Raw genomic sequence first — 19344 nt, 5'->3', positions numbered from 1 at the left:
AGTGCCTCCCAATTTTTGGCAGCCCTTGCATTCACTGCATAGGCCAACACTATGGGAGACTCACTTCCTAACAAAACCAAAAGCCAGAAGTTCAAATAATAGTATTAAGTATGTGTATCAAAAATGCAAAAACCACAAAGAACATAAAATATACAACCTAAGATATAACTTTTAATAGATACAGTGTGTACGGAAAGTATTCAGACCCATTTAAATTTTTCACTCTTTGTTTCATTGCAGCCATTTGGTAAATTCTAAAAAGTTCATTTTTTTCTTATTAAAGTACACTCTGCACCCCATCTTGACTGAAAGAAAAACAGAAATGTAGAAATTTTTGCAAATTTATTAAAAAAGAAAAACTGAAATATCACATGGTCATAAGTATTCAGACCCTTTGCTCAGACACTCATATTTAAGTCACATGCTGTCCATTTCCTTGTGATCCTCCTTGAGATGGTTCTACTCCTTCATTGGAGTCCAGCTGTGTTTAATTAAACTGATAGGACTTGATTTGGAAAGGCACACACCTGTCTATATAAGACCTCACAGCTCACAGTGCATGTCAGACCAAATGAGCTCAAAGGAACTGCCCAAGGAGCTCAGAGACAGAATTGTGGCAAGGCACAGATCTGGCCAAGGCTACAAAAGAATTTCTGCATTACTCAAGGTTCCTAAGAGCACAGTGGCCTCCATAATCCTTAAATGGAAGAAGTTTGGGACCACCAGAAGTCTTCCTAGACCTGGCCGTCCAGCCAAGCTGAGCAATCATGGGAGAAGAACCTTGGTGTGAGAGGTAAAGAAGAACCCCAAGATCACTGTGGCTGAGCTCCAGAGATGCAGTAGGGAGATGGGAGAAAGTTCCACAAAGTCAACTATCACTGCAGCCCTCCACCAGTCAGGTCTTTATGGCAGAGTGGCTCTATGGAAGCCTCTCCTCAATGCAAGACATATGAAAGCCCGCATAGAGTTTGCTCAAAAACACATGGACTCCCAGACTATGAGAAATAAGATTCTCTGGTCTGATGAGACGAAGATAGAACTTTTTGGTGATAATTCTAAGCAGTATGTGTGGAGAAAACCAGGCACTGCTCATCACCTGCTCAATATAATCCCAACAGTGAAACATGGTGGTGGCAGCATCATGCTATGGGTGTGTTTTTCAGCTGCAGGGACAGGACGACTGGTTGCAATTGAAGGAAACATGAATGCGGCCAAGTACAGAGATATTCCGGATGAAAATCTCTTCCAGAGTGCTCTGGACCTCAGACTTGGCCAAAGGTTCACCTTCCAACAAGACAATGACCATAAGCACACAGCTAAAATAACAAAGGAGTGGCTTCAGAATAACTCTGTGAAAATTCTTGACTGGCCCAGCCAGAGCCCTGACCTAAACCCAATTCAGCATCTCTGGAGAGACCTGAAAATGGCTGTCCACCAACGTTCACCATTCAACCTGACGGAACTGGAGAGGATCTGCAAGGAAGAATGTCAGAAGATCCCCAAATTCAGAAGTGAAAAACTTGTTGCATCATTTCAAAGAAGACTCATGGCTGTATTAGCTCAAAAGGGTGCTTCCATTCAATACTGAGCAAAGGGTCTGAATACTTATGACCATATGATATTTCAGTTTTTATTTTTTAATAAATTTGCAAAAATTTCTACATTTCTGTTTTTTTCAGTCAGGATGGGGTGCAGAGTGTACTTTAATGAGAAAAAAAATGAACTTTTTAGAATTTACCAAATGGCAGCAATGAAACAAAGAGTGACACATTTAAAGGGGTCTGAATACTTTCCGTACCCACTGTATTTTAAAAGATAATAACAATACATCCAGGACAAAAATTCATATAAAAGTATGGGGAAGGAAAGGCAATGGGGCAGTACAAAATATCATACAGACTTGCCCTGTAAACCCTAAGGGAGGAATGCCCTACCTAACAGCGGAGTAATCACCCTAATGTGTCGGCGTGGTGTCCCCGCTCAACGAAGGCTGTCCCTTGCCTGTCCCTAGCTCGTGCCTTTACAGACATACAGATATAAAAGCAAAAAAGCAAAAAACAAAACGGTGTCCCAAAATTGGGAGACCTGACAGTCATATCAAAAATTAATATGCTGTAAAAGTAAAAAAAAACATGCATCAGTTATGATAAGATGGGTAAGGAGTGTCAACAGGATAAATAATTATGAAGATCACCGGCAGTCAGTGTCAGAATGGGTAAAGAGAATAACTTATTGCAAAGACCACCAACAATCAGTGTCAATGCCCCCCCAAAATTAGGGCTACAATTATGAGAAAATAGAGGTGAAAGAGACCATATATCCCTATCAATAAATCTCTATATGAGAAACCATAGATCACTGTCTTTTTTAGACAACCAAAGATAAGATTGGAGTAACTTTTTGCGTCTCAGTTAACCCACATAATGGCCAAAAAGGATATCTGCAAACCACTCTAATAATCATATAGTGACAACAGTATTAGTCAAATATTCTCATTGAAATAATATAACAGCAGTCATAAATAAACAGACTGCTAGATAACAGAAACATATGATGCTCAGTAGTTCATGGTAATAATATACGCTACACTACCAATACTTAGTGCAATGTGCTAAACTAATTCACATAACAACAATAACATAATAACAAACTGCTAGGTTGCAGACTTATCTGATGCTGATTGGTTCATGATCACTATATATAAACTAGATGGTGGCCCGATTCTAACGCATCGGGTATTCTAGAATAGGTATGCGGCCGACCGGGCGCAAGCAGCAGAGCGGTGTTTACATTTGGCGCCAAAATCGCTGATTGGTCGAGGCCGGCAACCGCGACCAATCAGCAAAGCGGTGTTAAAATTTGGCGCCTATATCGCAGATTGGTCACGGCCGGCGGTCGCGACTAATCAGCAGAGCGGGGTTTAAATTTGGCGCCAATAATGCTGATTGGTCGCGGCCAGCGAACGCGACCCATCAGCAGAGCGGGGTTTAAATTTGATGGCAATAATGCTGATTGTTTGCGGCCGGCGGTCGCGACCAATCAGCAGAGCGGTGTTTAAATTTGGTGACAATAATGCTGGTTATTCGTGACCGGTAACCGCGACCAATGAGCAGAGCGGTGTTTAAATATGGCGCCAATATCGCTGATTGGTCGCGGCTGGCCACCGCGACCAATCAGCGAAGCGGTGTTTAAATTTGCCGCCAATATCGCTGATTGGTCACGGCCGGTGGTTGCGACTAATCAGCAGAGCGAGGTTTAAATTTGGCACCAAAATTGCTGATTGGTCGCGGCCGGCCACCGCGACCAATCAGCAGAGCGGGGTTTACATTTGGCGCCAAAATCTCTGATTGGTCACGCCCGGCGGTCGCGACCAATCAGCAGAGCGGGGTCTAAAATTTTGCGCCAATACTGCTGATTGTTCGCGGCCGGCGACAGCGACCAATTAGCAGAGCATTGTTTAAATTTGGCGCCAATCTCGCTGATTGGTCGCGGCTGGCGGTAGCGACCAATCAGCAGAGCGGTGTTTCAATTTGCCACCAAAATCGCTGATTGGTCGGGGCCGGCCACCGCGACCAATCAGCAGAGCGGGGTTTAAATTTGCCGCCCATATCGATGATTGGTCGGGGCCGGCGGCCGCAACCAATCAGCGTCGTATTAGTGAGGACCGGGGAGCGGCGCTGCCTGTGCGGGTACTTCGGCTGCGAGCAGCTGGGAGATGAGCGGCTGCTCGCAGCAGAAGCATCCCGACCGGCGGCGCCGCTCCTCGGTCCTCCGTTCACACTTGCCATCGGGAGATCATAGCGCTGTTTAAATTAGGCGCCAATCTCACTGATTGGTCGCGGTCGGCTGGCGACCGCAACCAATCAGCAGAGCGTTGTTTAAATTTGGCGCCAATCTCGCTGATTGGTCGAGGCTGGCGGCCGCAACCAATCAATAGAGCATTGTTTAAATTTTGCGCTAATCTCGCTGATAGGTCGCGGTCGGCTATCATCCGCGACCAATCAGCAGAGCGTTGTTTAAATTTGGCACCAATCTTGCTGATTGGTCGCGAATGGCGTCCTCGACCAATCAGCAGAGCGTTGTTTAAATTTGGCGCCAATCTTGCTGATTGGTCGCGAATGGCGTCCTCGACCAATCAGCAGAGCGTTGTTTAAATTTGGCGCCAATCTCGCTGATTGGTCGCGTCTGGCGTCCGCGACCAATCAGCAGAGCGTTGTTTAAATTTGGCGCCAAGCTCGCTGATTGGTCGCGGCTGGCGTCCGCGACCAATCAGCACAGCAATGTTTAAATGTGGCGGCAAGATAGGTGATTGGTCGCGGCCGCTATTTAAATGTGGCGCCCAAATCGGTGATTGGTCGCGGGCAGCGGCCGCGACTAATCAGCAGAGCGGTGTTTAACTTTAGCGCCAACATCACTGATTGGTCGCGGGCGGAGAGCGCGACCAATCAGCGAATCGTATTGGTGAGGACCGGGGAGCGCCGCTGCCTGTGCGGATACTTCCGCTGCGAGAAGCCGGGACATGAGCGCGCGCTCGCAGCAGAAGTATCCCGACCCGCAGCGCCGCTCCCCGGTCCTCCCTTGACACGCTAGCCGCTGATGTCCCCACAGTATCCGCATGGTGTTACAAAGGTCCGGACATTTGTGTTAAAAATCGCTGATTGGTCGCTGGCGCTGCCCGCGACCAATCACCGATTTTGGCGCCAAATTTAAATATCGGCCGCGACCAATCACCGATCTTAAGATTCATGTAATCCTGTAATCTTAAGGGATCTTAAGATCTTACCTATTGAACACGTTTTGCCTGACACCCCCAATAGGGTGCAATGTCTAAATCAGAAAGAAATTTATTGGATGTATAAACTCAACACTTTGAAGCCACAAGGGCTAAATGAAATCACAGAGGTTTTAATATGAATCTTGAGGTCAGTAATCACATATACCCATTATATACATTTTCAATTCAATTACTTATAATATCATGTGTCCACTCCTCCCCCACCCCTTTTATATTCCCAATGTATTCTGACACATGGCTCAAACCCCACAATTCCTACAACACAAAATACGTTTATCCTCCACATTCCTGCCATACATATTATAAATGATACAGTAACTCAACAATATATTGATCATACAAGAACAGCAAGATTTTAAGCCTTGTAATACAGCACACCATTTCCTTCCATGCATTTCCCGAGGTCTTCCACACTAACAATCTATATATATACTGTATATATATAAATGCCATAGCACATAACAAGAACTGAGCATCTCAGCATGCTAGTGGCAAGTATTCAACAGCCACACAGTCATCTCCTCATTCCCCCACTCTTTCCTCCAACCTCCCCCCTTTTATTTACACTGCTACTGATAACATACATAATATACCATTTGCAGACTTGTACGTCACATGGACACTAGCTTGCATTTTCTTCTATTCCTTTAGTTCCCTGTCCTCTGTCAGTCAGTCAATGAAGTGTGAGATCCAGCGAAGCGATCTGGAAGCTCTTATCTTCAACACATGGTAATATACCAAGCCTTCAGGAGTTTACACACTTGCTGGCCACAGTTATCTCTCCATGCCTGTCCTCCTTCCTCCCCCCCCTTTCTTTACTGACAAACACCTCATACCTAATACACTAGTAGCAGGCTTGCACCTTCTGCCATTCCTTCAGCTCTTGGTTTTCTGCCTGTCAGCCGATGAGGTGTGAGGTCTGGCATAGGGGTCTGGACGCTCTGATCTTTCACACATGATACAAAAGACCCAGGACTTTGGGATCGCATACACTGCGGTCCTTGATCAACTACAAATGTTTTATCCTATGTGCTGTAATATAAATGTAATTATATATTTGGATGATTACATTTCAGAGGTCATTTTAATTATTTGTTCTATGGTTTTCATTTTATTTCCATAAGATTGTAATTGGTCGATCAATAATTTCATTTAATCTATTTATAAATAATCTCACTGTTTTTCTGTAAACTGTTTGTTGGTCTTGGCGCCAAGAATAACAGCGGGCTTTTTTTTACCACGTGTGGTTTTATGTATATAAGACCGTTTGATAAATCGGTGTACATCAGCTATGTACCTGAGGAAGTGGACGGGACGTCCACGAAACGCGTAGTAATCGTAGCTTTTAGCAATAAACTACAAGATTGTTTAATTATACAATCTCTAGTCAAATTTCTTCACTACGGAGGAGCGCAGATTTTTTCCCGGCACCTACTTCATCCTACTACAAACAACCTTACAAGATCCCTAGGGATTCTGTGCTGGCTGCAGCCCTTCGCTACAAATTCTTACATGAGTTGTGCATTACACAACTTATAAAGGTGAGCACATTTTCTTTTTACCTACTTGGTTGTTGTTGGATAACAGCGCTATTGCGCCCCTATCTTTCTACTTATTAAGGAGTAATCTGTGAATTCTCCTGTTGTATCCAAATCAGCCTGTGGAAATCCAACCTGATTTTTCTTATTAGGAGTTTTCAATTTTGGTGCTGGAGTTTTTTTAAGGATTGACTTCAGTTTGTGCAATTTCCAGGTGTAAACCTGGTTAGACTCATAATCTGCACAATCACGAGCAAATTTGTTTTTGCGGATTCATGATTGAGGAATGTGCGGATCCGGGAGATATTTTTGAGTTTGAGTCGGCAGGAAGTGGAAAGGGCTTGGATATGTGGTTTGAAGGAGAGTTCAGAGTCCAGGGTTACCCCAAGGCAGCGAGCTTGAGGGACTGGGGAGAGTAGACAGCCATTGACGTTGATAGATAGGTCAGTTGGGCGGGGGTGAATGAGATGGCGGAAAGATGATGAATTCTATTTTGTCCATGCTAAGTTTTAGAAATCTAGCAGAGAAGAAGGATGAAATAGCGGACAAACATTGTGGGATTTTGGTTAGTAAGGAGGTGATATCGGGCCCAGAGAGGTAGACCTGTGTGTCATCAGCATAAAGGTGATAATGAAAGCCATGAGACTCTATGAGCTGTCCCAGGCCGAAGGTGTAGATGGAGAAGAGCAGGGGTCCTAGAACTGAACCTTGGGGGACACCGACAGATAGGGGGCGAGATGAGGAGGTGGTGTGTGAGTGGGAGACACTGAATGCCCTGTCTGTTAGGTATGAGGAGATCCAGGATAGGCCCGTTGCGCCTTATACACAAGCGCGCATACCAAAACATTACCTGTGCCCTCCCCAGTGCATTTAGTGGGAAGGACAGCCTAACCACAAACACGTGGACAAGTGAATGTGGCCAGGGATGGTCCATCTCACTGATGCCTTCACACTGGGTTAATATTGTGGAAGCCGGGACACAGTTGGACACTGGGATGCAGCACGTCCTCCAGACATAGAGGATTGCGGTCCTGGGTCAATCAGGCTTCAACACAAAGTTCAGAAGGTAGACAGCAGCAGTGGTCGGCCTCCTACACAACGAGTAAATTATTCATGATCATGAGGCCATCCATCTCCTTAGCTTTCTGTTCCTTGGAATGCAAGTGGCTAGGCTCTTGCTCAAGCTCTTTAAACACAGTATTCACATTGGGATCATAAGACTGTGGTTTATTGCTGCTGAAAACATCATTAACCTTTCCCATTCTAACTTCATTAGCCACGGGAAGAAAACATGATGGAGTGTCCATCTTAAATAGGCACAAGAAGGAGAACACCAAAAAGAATCCACCAATAAATGTGATGAAAAATGGAGTAAAATAAACGTGGCCCTGGCAATGATGGTGGCACGAAAATTGCTATGAACACAGGTATATAAGGAAAAAAAGGGAAATTTCAGCCTACCATGCATATGCCATAAGGGTCCACTGGTGCACGGAAATCCTTGGTAGCGAGTCCAGGGATAAGAAGCAATAGGAAGTAGTTTAGAAAAACTCCAGCACCTTCTCCATATCCATCACAAGAAATGTAAAGTTAAAACGTCCATTTTATTAGTTCCATTAAAAGAGCGCCATATGTAAGGCAGATCTTACGTGTCCACGCTTGGTCCCCAGCCGCCAGGGGGCGGCCGGGTGTCCATACTCGGTCCCCAGCCGCCCCGCGGCCGGGTGCCCACACACGGTCCCCAGCCGCCTGGGGGCGGCCGGGTGTCCATAAATAGTCCCCAGCCGCCCCTATTTGTCCCGTTATTATTATTATTGATTATTATAGCGCCATTTATTCCATGGCACTTTACATGTGAAAAAGGGGTATACATACAAGAACAATTACAATAATCTTGAACACAATGTGACAGCGACTGGTACAGGTGGAGCTGACTAGCCCAGGGGATGGGGGTGACTCGGTTACCTGGGCCTTTAGCCTTAAGGAGGTCGCGGTGGTCGGCTCCCGGGCCCGTACTCTGGGGTCTCTCTTTAAAAAGGCGTTGATAGATGTTAAGTTTATAAAAGAGTTCGTGACGCCACCTATGGTTTCTGATGATATTCACCAGCGCTGCGCAGTCCACTGAGGCCGGTGATAAGGCAGCTAGATGGTATGGCTCCCCACAGGTGGAGCTAGGCCTCATGGCAGTATATGAAAGGGATATGCAGGACAGACGCGACCCAGCCGGACCAGAGCAAGAACAGGGACAGACACGATAGTCACTTCAGTACCTTTTACTGATGGAAATTCAGGCTCTTCCCGGAGCACTGTAGGGTGAAGGGTGTATGTCCGGATCCTCCCCAATGAGCCGGTTTTGGGCCTCCTGTTCCTTGTTTCTGCGTAGTAAGTTTTTGACCTGCCTGGAGCTGGGCCTAACTTTGTCTCTGTCCTGCGCTGGCTGACCTTGCGGTAGGGCCTTCTCTTGGAGTGCACGCTCCCGAGCTACGGGGCCTATGTGTCTCCTGGCTCTGGTACGTATCAGCACTTTAGCGATCCTGGGACTTGTAGTACTCCAGGGATTCCGGTTTTATCTTACTGGGTCGTGGAGATCCCGGTAAGCTTCGGACCCGGTGTCCGGTAACTGCTTCCTCTTCGGGGTGAGCTAATTAAGCTCCTCTGTCCCCTATGAACTAACTCTCTACTCGCCTTCGGCCTACTCGGGCCCTCAATAGGCTACTCACACTATCGACAGCTTGCCGCGCTTCACCGATCTTATGGCGCTGGCACACCTAAGCTCACTTCTCTGAGCTACAACTGAGTCTCGACTGCGATCCACTGCAGACTAACCTGTCTTAGGCTTTTGCACTGCAGGGACTCTCTCAACAGACTGACTGAGCTCAACTCTGCATTCAGGTCTGTACTTGCTGAACTCTCCAAAAGAACTGCTTTCTATCAACTCCAGTCTAGACTAACTGCTGCCTGGCTCCACCTTCCCTTTTATATATCCCTAACGGGCTCCCTCTGGTGGTCTGAGGTGGAAGGTGGAGATGTGTGAATGGTTATGGGGCCTCTTGTGGAGGAATCCATCAATACACCCTTCTAGGATCTGTGATACCAAGCACAGCTGGGCTTCACAGAGCGAGGACCCTGCCCACGAGGGCTCACAATCTACAAGGGATGGGTGAGGATACAGTAGGTGAGGGTAGAGCTGGTCGTGCAGTGGTGGTTACTGCAGGTTGTAGGTTTGTCGGAAGAGGTGGGTCTTCAGGCTCCTTTTGAAGGTTTCCATGGTCGACGAGAGTCTGATGTGCTAGGGTAGAGAGTTCCAGAGTAGGGGGGAAGCACGGGAGAAATCTTGTATGCGATTGTGGGAGGAGGAGATAAGAGGGGAGTAGAGAAGGAGATCTTGTGAGGATCGGAGGTTGTGTGCGGGTATGTAACGGGAGACTAGGTCAGAGATATATGGTGGAGATAGGTTGTGAATGGCTTTGTATGTCATGGTTAGGGTTTTGAACTGGAGTCTCTGAGCAATGGGGAGCCAGTGAAGAGATTGGCAGAGAGGAGAGGCCGGGGAATAGCGGGGGGACAGGTGGATTAGTCGGGCAGCAGAGTTTAGGATGGATTGGAGTGGTGCGAGAGTGTTGGAAGGTAGGCCACAGAGCAGGAGGTTGCAGTAGTCAAGGCGGGAGATGATGAGGGCGTGCACTAGTGTTTTTGCGGATTCATGATTGAGGAATGTGCGGATCCGGGAGATATTTTTGAGTTGCAGTCGGCAGGAAGTGGAAAGGGCTTGGATATGTGGTTTGAAGGAGAGTTCAGAGTCCAGGGTTACCCCAAGGCAGCGAGCTTGAGGGACTGGGGAGAGTAGACAGCCATTGACGTTGATAGATAGGTCAGTTGGGGGGGGGGTGAATGAGATGGCGGAAAGATGATGAATTCTGTTTTGTCCATGCTAAGTTTTAGAAATCTAGCAGAGAAGAAGGATGAAATAGCGGACAGATATTGTGGGATTTTGGTTAGTAAGGAGGTGATAACGGGTCCAGAGAGGTAGATCTGTGTGTCATCAGCATAAAGGTGATAATGAAAGCCATGAGACTCTATGAGCTGTCCCAGGCCGAAGGTGTAGATGGAGAAGAGCAGGGGTCCTAGAACTGAACCTTGGGGGACACCGACAGATAGGGGGCGAGATGAGGAGGTGGTGTGTGAGTGGGAGACACTGAATGTCCTGTCTGTTAGGTATGAGGAGATCCAGGATAGGCCCGTTGCGCCTTATACACAAGCGTGCATACGAAAACATTACCTGTGCCCTCCCCAGTGCATTTAGTGGGAAGGACAGCATAACCACAAACACGTGGACAAGTGAATGTGGCCGGGGATGGTCCATCTCACTGACGCCTTCACACTGGGTTAATATTGTGGAAGCCGGGACACAGTTGGACACTGGGATGCAACACGTCCTCCAGACATAGAGGATTGCGGTCCTGGGTCAATCAGGCTTCAACACAAAGTTCAGAAAGTAGACAGCAGCAGTGGTCGGCCTCCTACACAACGAGTAAATTATTCATGATCATGAGGCCATCCATCTCCTTAGCTTTCTGTTCCTTGGAATGCAAGCAGCTAGGCCTGAGGTGGTCAGCGTTTTGGTGCATATCCTACCTCCTCCGATGATTGCTGGATGTTTTCCTGCTACTATCCCAGTTCTATGACTCCCGTTAAAACAAAGCTTCAGGTGATGAATGATGGATGAGGTGGTGGCAAAGGAGAAAGAGCAGGAGGAACAGGGACCATTCACATCAATATCAGGCCAGTCAACCACACATGTCTTGTAGGATATGTTTCTGTACCAAAAGGAGCGGTTCGGCTACACAGTTATAGGGCATACAGTGAGTGCAATGCCTATGACGCGCCCCCTGGGTGGGGGATATGTCACAGTGGCTGGCCCGGTCCGTGACCCAGGGCGGTCAGTCAAAAGGGGAAATATATATAGGTAATCTGGGAAAGTTCGATAAAATAAATAAACAGTTTGTGACGCCACCTGTGGTACTTGGTAATGATTACCAGTGCTGCTTCAGACATCTGGGGGTCTTGGGATGGCAGCTGAGGTGTTTATGCTCCCCACAGGTGGAGCGGGCCCCCGGGGCAGGGATGGTGTGCAGGGATGCAGGAAAGAGGGGACCCAGCCGGGTCAGAGGAGGAACAGACACGCACATGGGAGTTCACTTCAGTACCTTTACTGATGATGGTAGTCAGGTACGGTCCGGGGTACTCCAGGTGAAGGGCGCACTTCTGGACTTGCTCCCCAGTGAGTGGGTGTAGGGCCTCCTTGTCTGAACCTTCCTGTCTCTCTCTCTGGAGCTTCTGACCTGCCTGGAACAGGGTCTAACTTCCTTGATGCGTCTCTCACCCGTTTTGTTTCGCGGCGAGGGCTTTCCCTTGGTTACCACTATTCCTGGACGCTGGAGCCTTCGTGGTACCTAGTCCTCTAAATGTGCGGTATACCTCCTCGGTATGCCGGATTCCCTACTGGTCATAAAGATCCCAATAGGCACGGGCCCGGTGCCCGGCTTGCAGCTGGGACGAACCTTCTATGGTCCCTCTGTCCCAGATGGCTCTGCTCCTCTCTTCTGGCCCACTCTAGGCCCTCACCGGCCAGACTAGCCCACAGCCTGGAGCCTAGCCTGGCCTTCAGCCACACAGTCTGCAGCCTGCTCTCTCGGGGTCTCTGCACAACTCCACACTAAACTTCACTGCACTGAGAGCTCCCAGGCTAAAACTCCACCCCCCAGTATCTGCATACTTGTCAGGGCTCCATCTAGTGGACTTGGGTGGATATGTCTGCATGTAGTGAGGCCACAGGGGAGAAGTCAATCCATGCACACCTCTGGGATGTGGCACCAGTGCGCAGCAGGGCGCCACACCTACCAAAAATTTCGAGGCACTCCAATGCCCCTTGCAAGTGACATGGAGGTCAGAGGGCCTTAACTAAACCGTTTTTTCCATTTATAGCAACTGGGTCTCCTGTACACTGTTGGCCTAAGCAGTGAATGTGTGTCACCCCAGGCCTGGATGCCACAAACATTAAAGGCTGTGTCTGAGAGCAGGAGGGAGGTTCCCTGGTCAGGGACCATTAGCATGCAGCACCTCCTGTCCCAGGCCAGTAGGGGGAGCAGGCTGCCCCTATAAAAGCTGGAACTGGGGCAGGGTTGAGAAGACCAGAACCCACTTCTGAAGTATCCAGAAGGGTTCTCAGAGAAGAGGGACAGGTCAGCAGAAGCTGAGGAGTCCATGGGACAGAGGAAAAACTGCGAGCCAGGGACAGAGGCGACGAGAACCAGTCCTGGCTGAGAGAAGCACACAACCGGACATTGGGTCCGAGGCTGTCAGGGTTGCAAGCCCAGCAGCAGAGAACCAACCCGCGAGGGATTTCAGGTCCCTTGGCCTAAGAAGCCTGGAGGCTCTGCCACACAGAGGGACCAGTACAGCAAGGAGAAGCAAAAGGTACCTAAGGCCCGAGTCGCAAGCCATACAGGCGAAGTACACGGCCAGCTCAGGGACGTGGGCTATTACACCACGAAAAGGGGGATAGTCAGCAAGAGCATAGAGAGAACGGTAGGTCTACACACTCACCCTGACCAGTGGGGCTCGCCCGAATGCTCTCAGATAGCCAGGCCCATTCCTACCTGGTACTCCTATTGGGTCATTAATAATACCTACAATAAAGACCCTGGACTGTTTGAAGTGGACTCTGAACTCTTACTATTGCGGCCTGCACTATTACCCCTAGCACTCATATACACTGCCCTGAGGCTACACTCTTCCCGTGGGGAGTTGTCCTATCCCTGTGCTGCACACCAACACCAGCCTCGGCGGTCTGCCTTGCAGCGGCGGTCGTCCCTGACCGCAATCCACGGGTGGCGTAGTCGGACATTCATAACTCTATAAATGGACTGCCACAATTTGGTCTGACCACCCTGAGCCACGGGATCGGGTTGCCACTACTACCCCCAACATCGTACAGAGGCCTGGTTCTGGTACCCCACGGCCCAGGGGGCGAGTCAGCTTTGGCGTAGTCGGCAGGATTGTGACCAACCCGCCACAAACGGGTATTGCGCGCCTGAAAAGACTGTATACGTACCTTAAAAAGAGATTTCCCGCCATTTGGAGCCTTTTCCCGCCATCTTCAGCCGTTTTCACGCCATCTTCAGTCGTTTTCCCGCCATCGGACGCCATCTTCGGGATGCCACGCGGGAAGAAGAGGAGCGTGGGCATTAAAAACGCGCAAGACCTGGAGCTCCGCCCTACGCTGAGACACTGCGCAAGGTCAGGGAAGGAGAGAGAGCGACGCTGACGTCACCAGGACGTGACTCAAGGTCCTCGCCCAGAGCAGCTCTAGCGGAACCGCGGCATACAGAAGAGGATCGTCGGAAGGTAGGCCACGGTTAACTAGGGGGGAGGAAGATGTCGGATGCGGAGGGACCCTCTACCACCAGCGTAGCCGCTGCAGCTGTGATGCCGTTTTCCATGCCCTATATCCCCGGAGTGGCCTGGCTGCCACAGTATGCCGGCGAGTCGCATACCTTGGGCGACTTTAAAGAAAGACTGCATAGCTTATTCAAAGTTTATCCCCTGACAGAAGAACAGAAAGTAAGCATACTGATAGGGCAGTTAACTGGTGCGGCCCAGCGGGAGGTAAAGTCTTGGACAGCTGAAGAGAAAAGGACTGTAAAGGGGGTTCTGACCCTTTCACGGGACACCTTTGACACCCGTACCTCAGCAGAAATCTAAATGCAGTTCTATGGCTGTAAGCAGCGAGCCCAAGATAGTATCAGAGACTATGCCTTAAACCTGCAAGAAGCCCTGGGAGCAATCAAACAAGCTGACTCTGGCAGCGTGCGGGACACTGATAAACTGTTTACTGACCAGTTCATAGAAGGTCTGCTGTCCAGCGCCCACAGGACTCAGCTGCGCCTCATGGCCCTACAGAACCCCGATTTGACTTTTGCACAGTTCAAAGATAGACAGATGGAACCGTCAAGACCAATCAAGCTGGCTTCCAGCCCGGAGGATGTCCCGTGGCGTCGGCAGAGGAGGATCCCGTCGTTCAGAGGGAGGCCCGCCAACAGTTACACTGAGGATGGACAGCCGATTTGCCGCTGTTACAGCCAGCCAGGACACATAGCCAGGTACTGTACTTTAAATGGATCCGACCTGGGGCAGAGGGCCAACCCCCAGGCATAAGGTCACCAGGCCCGTCTAATTGGCGCGATAAGTACGTGGGGGGACGCCCGGTTTTACCCGTGGTGCTGGACGGTATCCCCATGAGTCCACTGCTGGACACCGGGTCTCAAGTGACTACCATCCCCTACGTACTTTTCAAGCGGTACTGGAGTGACGCTGATATAACCCGTTATCCAGACGATGACTTAAGCATCATCGCCAGCAATGGCCAACCCGTGCCGCAGGTGGGGTTCAGAGAGATGACCATCAAGATTGGTAAGGTTGAACTGTCGGCACAGGGAGTGATCATTGTGGACATTGACCATCGTGAAAGCCACCCTAAAATAACCTTGGGTACTAACGTGATTGAAAACTGTCTTTCAGAAGTAATTGTAATTTTGCAGCAGGTGGCGATAAATGCGAGCTCCAGCCAACAGAGGGTCCTCCAGAAAGAGATAAGAGCCCTGATGAGACGGCAACAGGTAGAACTGTCTGGTGGTGAGATCGGTAGCGTGAGGATGAGCGACCCGTTCCTCATTGCCATGCCTCCCAAAAGTGAAATGATGATCTGGTGTCGGACTGCAATCGGGTTAAGAGGGAGAGACTACCAAACCATGGTAGAACCCGTGTACTCAGACAGCAGGCCCACCATTTTGACAGCCCGGGGGGTGGTTGATGTCCGCCATGGAAGGGTGCCCGTCCGAATCTTAAACATTGGGGAAAGGGAAGTACACTTGCCCCGGTACGCTACACTAGCCAAATTGTTTGCCGTCGAGCACAATGCTATAAGGGTCGTGGAACCCTTGCCTCCATCTTTCCCGGTGGAGGATAATGGCTCCCAGAAACACAAGGAGGACTGGTGCCAGAAACTCCATGTGGGTGCTGACTCCACTCCCCTGCACCAAAAACAAGGAGTCTACCGGGTGGTTCAGGAGTACGAGAGAATTTTTAGTAAGCACCTGCTAGACTTCAGCCGAGTAAAGGGAGTAGAACACCACATCCCCACGGGGAGCCACCCACCAATAAAAGAGAGACACCGACCTGTACCTCCTGCACATTATCAGAACGCAAAGGGCATGCTGAGAGAAATGAAAGAAGCTGGGGTCATTAGAGATAGCTGTAGTCCCTGGGCAGCTCCCTTAGTTTTGGTAAAAAAGAAAGACGGTACCATGAAAATGTGCGTGGACTATAGAAAGGTCAATCGTATCACCCATAAAGACGCGTACCCATTACCTAGGATAGAGGAGTCTTTAGCCGCACTAAAATCAGCTAACTTCTTCTCTACTTTGGATCTTACTAGCGGGTACTGGCAGGTCCCTGTGGCAGAGGCTGACAAGGAGAAGACCGCCTTCACCACCCCAATGGGATTAAGTGAATTCAACTGTATGCCAATTGAGCTCTGCAACGCACCCGGTGACCTTCCAGAGGCTGATGGAATGCTGTCTAGGGCACCAAAACTTTGAGACGGTCCTACTTTACCTGGACGATGTTATTGTCTATTTGAAGACCTGCAAGGACCATCTAAAGCACCTGCTGGCCGAGGTGTTCGAAGCCCTGGCAGGCTATGGCCTGAAAGTGAAACCCTCAAAGTGTCACCTGTTGAAACCGAAGGTACAGTACCTAGGACACGTCGTGAGTGCAGAGGGAGTAGCCCCCGACCCCGACAAGGTTACAGTAATCAAGAGCTGGCCAAGCTCCTCTAACATCAAAGAAGTGAGGCAATTGCTTGGGTTGGTAGGCTACTACCGAAGGTTCATCCCCGGGTTCACTAAGATGGCAGCCCCTATGCAGGACCTCCTGATAGGGCAATCTAAGACCAGAAGCCAAAAGCCACCCTTCAAGTGGGACAAGCCGGAAGAGGAGTCCTTCCGACAGTTGAAGATGGCCCTCACGGGGGATGAGATCCTGGCCTACCCTGATTATGGCCAGCCTTTTATCCTCCACACAGACGCCAGTAATGTGGGGCTGGGAGCCGTACTGTCGTAGAACCAACAGGGCAGAGAAAGGGTGATCGCGTACGCGCGCCGGAAGCTGAGGCCCACTGAAAGAAACCCGGAGACTTACAGCTCCTTCAAGCTAGAATTCTTGGCAGTGGTGTGGGCCGTCACAGAATGGTTTAAGCATTACCTGGCCTCCGCAAAGTTCACTGCGTACATGGACAACAACCCGCTGACACACCTGTACAATGCAAGATTAGGTGCCCTAGAACAGCGGTGGATGGCCCGGCTATCCAATTATGACTTCACAATCAAGTACCGGGCGGGCAGAACCAACGCCAACGCAGACGCCCTATCAAGAATGCCCCACCTACCTGAAGGAGAAGAAGACTCGGAAGAGCTGGACGAAGTAGAGCTCCCTGCATTCCACCGGTATGGGGCCACTCAGTACTCTCACCGGGTAAGAGACAAAGACCTAACCACCGTCATGTTCAACCCCTTACCCCGCCACGGCTGGGCCGAAACGCAAGATAGTGACCCTCCAATTCGCCTGGTGAAAGACCTGTTAACCCAGGCAGACGCTAGCCCTGGCCCGGACGCTCCGGAGGAAGCCAAGCAGTTATGGAAGGAGAAAAGCAGGCTATTCCTCTACGAGGGTAAGCTGTGCAGAAGGCTTGTCAACCACCGGACGCACGAGCTGACCTGGCAGGTAGTGGTCCCAAGACGAGATGCAGCAATGGTCCTGGAGGCCTACCATGACAGAGCGGGACACTTCGGGTGGAAGAAACTGGAGTTCCTACTGAGAGAGCGGTTCTACTGGGTCGGTATGAGAGGGGCCATAGAGAAGTGGAGCAGGGACTGCGGCCCATGTCACCTCAGAAGGAAGGACCATACCAGCCAGAAGACACCCTTGAGGCCCATCGTCACCAGGCAGCCTCTTGAGCTAGTAGCTCTGGACCATGTGAAGTTGGCTCCAAGCCGATACGGCTACGTCTATGCCCTCACGATTGTGGACCATTACTCCCGGTTCCTGGTGGTGGTTCCTGTTAAAGACTTGACAGCCCAAACAGCGGCCAGAGCCTTCCAACAACACTTTTGCCGTCCACACGGGTATCCGGAACAGGTCTTGACAGATCAAGGTCCAGCGTTTGAGGCTGAAGTATTCCAGGAGTTCTGCAACCTCTACGGCTGTAGGAAGATTCGGACAACGCCTTACCACCCGCAAACCAACGGGCTGTGTGAGAAAATGAATAATATCGTCATTGATCTCCTCAAGACGTTGCCCCTGCAAGAACGCAGCCTGTGGCCGGAGAAGCTGCCAGACCTGATTGACTTGTACAACCATATCCCGGTGAATGCTACAAATTGCACCCCGGCTTACCTGTGCGAGCAAGACCAGGTAAGCTGCCTATGGACCTGGAGATGGGAGTCCTGACACCCGAGGACACCTCCCCAGACACGGACTGGGATACGGAACGGCGGCTACAGTACAAAAAGGTACAGGAGAGTGTGGAGAGGAGTCTGGCTCAAGCGAGAGAAAAGCAAGAGAGGCTCTTCAACCAACACGCCCCTGCTGATCCCCTGGAACCCAGAGAGCAGGTCCTGAAGCGGAAGAGAAGGCTTCACAAGCTGAATCACCAGTGGGAGAGCGACCCGTACACCGTACTGCAGTCCGACCACAACAACCCGAAGGTATGTGTAATTACCAAGGATGAAGGAGAAACCACTAGCACCGTCTCCAGAGACCACCTAAAACGGTGCCCCGAGCAACTGCAGAGTCCAAGTGAAGATCAAGATGACCTTGAACCCGCAGAGGACAAGGAAGAAATGATCAGCACAGTTCTCGGAGAGTTCCCCCGGACCTGGACTCGGATAAATGACGCGATAGTGGTACCCGTCCTACACTTCCTTCAACCTACCCAGCAGGAGCCTACAGGAGAGCAGGAAGAACAAGAGGAACAAGCAGCCCCGGAGGCAGAAGAACCCATGCCAGCAGCCCAGGAGAGTCAACCCTCTGCTGACAGTGAGCCTGCCATGCCTGCGGTAAGCCAAAGGACCCGCAGACAGCTGCCTGCCCTGCCTGTAAACCCAGCTAGTAGCTGTACCCTAAATGATAGTGGGGAAAGCCAGGGTAGACCACCACCAGACAGTGGGTTACGCAGTTCAACCCGGATCACTAGGGGTCAAGTACCAGCTCGTTGGAAGATCTAAATGCACAGTGTCTATATTTAATGTTTTATGTTTGTACCCTGGTTATTAATACTGTTTTTCTAGTTTTTCTAGTTCAATGGACTGACAGGTCATGGACACTGAATGGCCGGAACTGAGTTGTAGATAGTTGCACTTGGTGCCCTCTTGTGAAGACGGCCACAGAAGAAAAACCTGTCCGGCGTGGCTCCCTTGTGGTCCAAAGTAGTTAGCTCAGCCTTGTCGCCACGCCCAAGGCCAGGAACTTGGGGTTTATGGAGACAGGTCCCCACACCGTTCGGAACTTCACCTTGTTGGGTGATATGGACACTCGGTCACGGAAGCGCCGTGGCCTTAAGGACAAAATATACTTGTACATATGTTATATTATTGTTTATGCCCTCTATTTGTGTTTCCAGTTTAGTCCCGGAGTACTAAATTTTACTAGGGGGGAATGTGTCACCCCAGGCCTGGATGCCACAAACATTAAAGGCTGTGTCTGAGAGCAGGAGGGAGGCTCCCTGGTCAGGGACCATTAGCATGCAGCACCTCCTGTCCCAGGCCAGTAGGGGGAGTAGGCTGCCCCTTTAAAAGCTGGAACTGGGGCAGGGTTAGGAAGACCATAACCCACTTCTGAAGTATCCAGAAGGGTTCTCAGAGAAGAGGGACAGGTCAGCAGCAGCTGAGGAGT

General features: G+C 49.9%; 1 protein-coding gene across 3 annotated transcripts in view; it reads right to left on the bottom strand.

Annotated features, from left to right (window-relative positions):
• Nucleotides 1-19344, bottom strand: part of LOC141272144 (uncharacterized) — a 327412-nt gene that overhangs the window by 191128 nt on the left and 116940 nt on the right. Inside the window, exon 1 of one of the 3 annotated variants that reach the window (XR_012321981.1) lies at nt 5389-5543. The exons of the other annotated variants lie outside the window; for them this stretch is intronic. The gene's annotated coding sequence lies outside the window, so the exon portion shown is untranslated. Of the gene's footprint in view, nt 1-5388; nt 5544-19344 lie in introns of those variants that run through there. 3 annotated transcript variants of the gene reach the window in all.

Source organism: Phyllobates terribilis, unplaced genomic scaffold (assembly GCF_046119375.1).
Source record: "Phyllobates terribilis strain yellow unplaced genomic scaffold, ASM4611937v1 Scaffold_5__5_contigs__length_657084704, whole genome shotgun sequence".
NCBI classification, from domain to species: Eukaryota; Metazoa; Chordata; class Amphibia; order Anura; family Dendrobatidae; genus Phyllobates; species Phyllobates terribilis.
Note: the sequence above shows the minus strand (reverse complement) of the source record. Positions and strands in the feature narration are given on the sequence as shown.